The following is a 6,888-nucleotide window of genomic DNA, read 5'->3' as shown; positions in this document are numbered from 1 at the left end:
GATTCTTTTCCTAATTTTACCCTTACCATAATTCCTCCGTGTGATTAGTATAAATCGGGGCCTCCGCCTCATGTATTTCTCACGCGAGTGTCCGCCTTTCTCTTCTCCCTTTGCATTTTAAGACCGCGCTGACGCCTACGTGCTTGATCAATCGACCACGTAAGATCAGATCCTTCTGAGTACCAGTTGTAACACCCGCGAATTTTCCATTTTGACAATTATAATTTAATTAACCGTTCTATTGTCTTATTTATATTTTAAATTATTTAATTTAATTAATTTCATTATTAAACATGATTTTTATAAATATTATATTTTTAAAGCTTAAGTTATGTGAAATAAATATTTTGGTCGGATGATAATGATAATAATAATAATATTTCCCGTCTTGAGTTGTAGTGGGCTTGAGACGTCATTTCTAGTAGAAACCGACTCAATTTGAGTTGTTGGGCTTTTTATAACTTATGGGCCTTTTCTCCTTCTCTTTTCTTTTCATAAAACCCTCACCTAACACCTCACAACTTCATCTCCCTCTTCATTTTTCTGAAATTCATCTTCAACAACCCTCACCATTTTTATACATCTATCTTACAAATCTTCAAAACACCATAATTTGCTCAATTCTTATCCGATTCAAGTGATTTTCGCGTCTATCTCTTCCTCTCATCGCCCTCCTTCTTTCTAGGTAAGAAAAGAACTACCTTTCCTCCTTTAATGGGGCTGTCGAGCCAATTTCTCTTGGTACCCTTTTCCTAGTTTCGATTTTTAGTCTTATTTTGTGTTTTCTTATGTTTAGGAGAAGTTTTAGTTGACCCGGAAGTGGATTCTTGAAAGGTAGACGAGTCTTTTGTGGATTTAAGTGCAAAAAGGTAACGGTGATGGGTTACTCGACTTTTATGTTAAAGTTTGTGTGCTTTGTTTGTTAATTTAACCTTTCAAATGTTGAAATCTGATTTTTGTTGTGTTCTACTTGAATTTTGGTTAGTTTGTATCCTCATATGAATTCCTCACATGTTTGATTGAAAGTTTCATTCTTTATTGCCTTAAATCCGTAATTGTTGGAGTTCCTTCTCAAATATGTTGTTTTTCCGAGTTAGAATCTTGCTAGGATACGTAAACAATTGATGGGAAACGATTTGTGTTGGTTTCAAATGGTTTGGAAGTCGAATTGCATTGAAACCGTGAGTATGTACTCCGTGGGTGATGGCAGCTCTTCTTGACCGGCTGGGAGATCCTCGTAAATTTTGAGCACATTTTAGAAAGCTCGTAGTCCCAGTAGGGTGACGGCGGCCGTCTCTTGACCGGTGGGAGTACACTGAAGGTTTTAGGTGATTTTGAGTTTTGGGCGTATTCCCAGCCGGGTGACCGGCAGCCGGGTGACCGGCAGCCGGGTGACCGGCTGGGAGTACACCGAAGGTTTTATGTGTTTTTGGAAATTTGGTCGTAGTCCCAGTAGGGTGATCGTGACGAGCGGTCTCTCTGACCGGGGAGTGCACTGTAAGTTTTATTTAAATTTTGATTTTGGCTTGTTGTCCCAGCCGGTGGACTGGCAGCCGGTCTACTGACCGGCTGGGAGTCCCCTGTGTGCTCCTTTTCACTTGTAACCTCTATTAATCAATGGTTTATGCATGTATCTTCTTCCTTATCGGTAATTGGTTAATCTAAGGCTTATTGACATTCCTTATTTACCCCTTTCGGACCTTTGGTACGAGTGCGTGCCATGTTTCCGGATTTGGGTTAGGCTTATTGACATTGTAACCATGCAACTATTATTACTCGTATTTGTGACCGGAGTGTGACGATTTACATTGTGTGACTACTTGACATTCCTTATTTATTTACCCTTCGGGCCTTTGGTACGAGTGCGTGCCATGTTCCCAGGTTGGGTTATCCTTCCGCCTTTCTTCGGACCTTGGGTTACGAGTGCGTGCCATGTCTCCGATTAGAGGTTACTCGGCCTTTGGATACGAGTGCGTGCCATGTTCCGAGTCTTGGATACGATTTGGTATCGTTTGTCGAATCGGGTGTCGCCCATCCCGAGAGTCTGGATCCAGGTTTAGACTAGGACCGTATTATGATCGTCGTCCTACCAAGAGGTTGGAGTCTAGGGGTCTGTCTTGTTTTGAGTCAATCCTTTGTAAATGTCTTGCTTGTTACGGTCATTGGTGTGTTCTTATATACGAGAGTGCACGTCTTCTATGCTTGTTTGTGAGAGTCTTGGTCCTATCGGATACTAGTGGTGAGATGCAAGCCCCTAGTTGCGATATGATCGCCGGGATTGATGTTCCCATCCGTTCTTATGGTGAGATGTAAGCCATAAGTATGAATGTGACATTAGTAGCCACGTCCCGTGCTATGGTTGTTAAGAGGTTTTCAAAGGAATGGCTATTGGTTTCCATCCATGTATTTTCTATCCAATTGATCCGTTGTTTACCTTCTTCATATGATTCGATGCCTAATCTCATATCCATGTTTTGGTTACCTTGAATGCATGTTTAATATAATGTACCATGCCTATCTCATTAAGAATGCAACATGCCTATATCGTTATGATTATCATTATATTCCCTTGTTCATATCATTCAAGTATGATGCATGATCAATATGTTTAATTAAGCTCTTGCTTATGTGCATTTTGACATATTGTGGCTGGGAGAACCCTGAGTTACTCCCCACTGACTGTGGCGTTCATGTTTACATGAATGACAGGTTTGTGATGCAGATTATGGGGAAGACGTGTGAGCTAGCGAGAACGTTGAACCTTGGACCTTAGTTATAGGTTGCTTAGACTCACCTATCGTTAGACTTGTGTTTATTCGTGGGATATCTTTTCCCCAACGCACTTGTTTTAAATTGTAAAACTTAATTATCTTTCTTTTCATTTTTGTTTGATCACTTATGGTGAATTTCGCACTTTAAACTCTTAAAGGTTTTTTTTAAAATCTCGTAATTTCCGCTTTATTTTTGATGCCCTATCGAGGGGTGTCACAGTTGGTATCAGAGCATATGTTGCTCCCGACGCACACACGTGTACCCCGAACTTAACCTTGAACTTGACCTTGAATAATGAATGAGAGATGGGTAGGACTAAGGACCTAAGTTGGTAGTCTCTTTGTGCATGCTATATGTTAGGTGCTAACATGGTTGACTCTTTGGTGTCTTGAGAAGATGGTACGACCAACCAAGGTGGAGAATACTATCATGGAAGCCCTTACCCTAATTCTTCGGAATCAACGGAATGCTAATGCTCAGGTTAATCATCGCTCTAACCGCCGTGGCAAGAGGCCATCTGTGCCCTCATCTTCGTCATCTTCTAGCAAGAAGAGGTTGGTGCCGAGAGTCCAAGGACAAAGAGTACAAGACCATGGAGGACAAGAGCCGAGAGTGCAAGAGCCTAAAGGACAAGTGCCTACATCTACTAATAGGCTTAAGAAGAACCGCAAGTGCTTCAAGTGTGGGCAAGCTTATCACCCCGGGATTGGATGCTATGATATGCCCTTGAAGTGTTACCATTGCAAGGAGCCCGGACACCTCTTCAAGAATTGCCCCGAGAAGAAGACTACCCTTCCTCCTCTCCCTCATGCTCCGGATGCCGAGCCAAGAAGAGTCATTCTTGTCGAGAATCAAGTCGGAGCCGTTGTTCCTCCCGACACCGCTATGGGTGTGTTTTCTATCCTCGATCCACCTTTCCTTACTTTTATTCCGTGATGCTCATCCCTCCTTTCTAAGCTCTCTTTTGCTTAACCTTGGGAACTAGCTTAGTACTCACTCGACTTATCCTTCGTTTTTGCTTCTCCTTCCATAACACCTTGTTTGTGGATCTCTTTCTCTTGAAGGATTTCTTTACCGTCTTGAAGATACCTCCCTCTCCTCGAGCACCTTGTCATATTCCCTTATCTTTGTGCTTCTATGCCTTTCGCAACCCTTATTCCATATCTTAGGAGTTGTCTTTGTACCTTTTCTCCTTATAATGCTTTTCTTGTACACCTTCATCTCTGCCTTATGGAATGTTAACCTCGGTCGGATAAGTTGGCTTTTGTGGAGTTTGTTTGTGTTTGACCCTTAACCCCGGTTTTGAGAGGTCGTGATGTTAGAAAGACTTAGGTAATGTGATGATAAATACTTAGTGATTCTTATACCTAGTGCCTTGACCAAGTGAGTATAATTGATTGGCGGATTCTTTATGATAGGAATGAGTTGCCTATGTGATTAAAGTTATAGAACTTGGATTTGCTGTTTATGTTTGGGATTTGAAAGCTTAGTAGGTTGAGCGTCGTTACCTTAGGAGTAAACATGAGATAAGTTTAGGATATGGATTTGGAAGAAAACCCATTTTTGATGTTAATGATTCCGTATAGATTGGTGATGCAATTTGATGTTAGTTGTCCCTTGAGAAGTCGTTGTTAATTCCTTTTTGGTTTTTAAAACTTTGAGGTTGTGTCGAGTACTTGAGATAAAGAGATGCTGTTATACTTGAGTGGTAGATTTACCTTAGGAAATCCTAATATGTGATAGGATAGGTGAACGAGGAATCTAACCAATTTATCAACCCTTAAGCGAGCGTTTATTTTTACCTTGATCAGTCATAGAGGTGTAATCCTTTAAGAGAGACTTGCATACAAGGAATGAGAGGAATTGCCTTGACCCTCGTTTTGGAATTTGGTCGTTTTGTCACAAAGGTACAATATTCTAATAGGCGTGACCTTTTTAGCAAGAACCATAAGTCTTAGAAAACGTTTGGGTTAAGCCTTGAAATCCCCCTTCGTGTCTTTAATCATCTTCCTTCCCTTCGTTCATACCTTGATTAGATTTATTTCTTAAGTATAAAAGTTTACTTGTCTTTTCCTTGCCTTGAATACCCCTCTAATTCTAATATCTCTTACTGGTGTTAACTAGTTATCTTTATCATTGACTCCTTTGATCTCACACCTCGTCACGTTCCTATATCCCTTGAAATTTCCTATCATTTCTTGACCTAGTTATTGCTCTTGTTTCTTTAGTAGAGTGATGGCATTGTTGGCTACGTTGTAGAGTGAGTGAGGTGCTCTTTGAGGATTCTTTGTGAGCCTTGATTTCGTCAAAATTGGATTAGTGGAACTTGAGTTGAGTTGGGTAGGAAAAATTGTATGACAAACCTATTTACTTTTGGTTGGTGGTCTTTATGATTTGGGGAATGTGATCATCTATGCTTGCGAATTCGGGTGTGGATAAGAGTTTGGTTTGGAGTGTTAGAAAGTATAAAGACCTTGAGATTTTGACCTTTGATTGAGGATTCTAACATAGTGAGAACTTCTAGTAGTCGATAGTTGGTTAGGTGTGTAACTGTTTTAGTAGTTTTGATCTTTCTTGGAAATCGTTTATAGATGATTTATATTTGAGAGTTTTGGAATCACAAATGTGGTGAAGTACCTTGTTTTATGGAATAGCTTAGATGTAGAGTGACGTAAGTTATCTTGAGTAATCCTTGGAGGTAATATGGTTGTGAGATTTACTTTATTAGGAAGTTTTAGAAGCCGTCTAGGATCGTGTTGTCATTTGAGATTTCACTTTTTGGCGTTTCCTTGTTGTTTAAATTCATTCCTTTCTTAAGCATAAGCGTTTCCGTTCATACCTCTCTTCTTCGCTTCATCATGCTCCTCCTTTAAATGTGATACTCGTAACTTGTGAAACTCTATCTTTGATATCCTTGTAGATTCGATTTCAACTCTTCTCCTAGGAAGTTCATCATATCTCTTTTGTTGGTTAAGTTTGAACCCTCTTAGCGTATCTTGTTTTCATGATATCTAAGTTACTTTTCAATTCATAAAATTTCTAAACATTTCAAGCTACCATTTTTGGTTCGTCGTTAAAAGTTTATGTTGCTTTTACTAAACCCTACCTATTTTAAGAGTTCAAAAATGAAAATTTGATTTAGTTATCCTTTTGTTCTACGAGTATAACTTCATTTTATTGATTTTTAATTGCTAAAACCCGAGTTACTTTTATCTGTGCTCAATTTCTAACTAGCTTTGGTCTACTTATGATTTCGTTGTCAAGAGTTTAATATTATATTTTCAGGAATTTGACTTCCTTTTGAATTTAGAAATGAAACCTTTATTTCTATTTTGATCTTTGCAAAAGAAAATTTGAGTGAATTGCCTTCTCTTTTGATTTTGACGTTGATCGGATGTTAGAACTCGTTATTTGAAACGTTTGATAACTTGTTCTGCGCTTGTCGGCGAATGATTTTTGTTTTAAATTTGTCTTAGACTTGGAAAGTTAGCGTTCTTGTGTGCACGACAAGAGCAATTTCGTTCCATGAATGAGACTTATACTTTTGAAAATTCTTTATTAATGTTTTTGAAAGTATTTTGATTTTCGATTTATACAAATGATTTGCTTTTGACCATATCTTCGATTTGGAATGTGATGTTCTTGAATGCGCAACGAGAGCATTTTCGTTCCTTTGATGAGAATTTGGTTATGTCGGAAAATTTTATTTGGGATTTTTGAAAGGATTTCGATTCTTACGATAAGTAACCTTTTAATGTTTTGTTTACCGATTTCAAAATTTCGGTTTTATTTTTATATTACTTTTCCTTTCTATTTTCAAGTTTCGAGGACGAAACTTTTTAAAAGTTGGGGTGATTGTAACACCCGCGAATTTTCCATTTTGACAATTATAATTTAATTAACCGTTCTATTGTCTTATTTATATTTTAAATTATTTAATTTAATTAATTTCATTATTAAACATGATTTTTATAAATATTATATTTTTAAAGCTTAAGTTATGTGAAATAAATATTTTGGTCGGATGATAATGATAATAATAATAATATTTCCCGTCTTGAGTTGTAGTGGGCTTGAGACGTCATTTCTAGTAGAAACCGACTCAATTTGAGTTGT

General features: G+C 38.3%; 1 long non-coding RNA gene across 1 annotated transcript; it reads left to right on the top strand.

The window, feature by feature from the left end:
* The first annotated feature begins 447 nt into the window (after positions 1 to 447).
* Positions 448 to 2,881, top strand: LOC141602562 (uncharacterized). The gene is made up of 3 exons (XR_012524527.1): positions 448 to 685; positions 797 to 869; positions 2,710 to 2,881. It is a non-coding gene; the product is annotated as an uncharacterized LOC141602562 (long non-coding RNA).
* The last annotated feature ends 4,007 nt before the right edge of the window (positions 2,882 to 6,888 follow it).

Source organism: Silene latifolia, chromosome 9 (assembly GCF_048544455.1).
Source record: "Silene latifolia isolate original U9 population chromosome 9, ASM4854445v1, whole genome shotgun sequence".
Classification (NCBI taxonomy): Eukaryota; Viridiplantae; Streptophyta; class Magnoliopsida; order Caryophyllales; family Caryophyllaceae; genus Silene; species Silene latifolia.
This window is presented reverse-complemented; position numbering and strand designations above follow the sequence as displayed.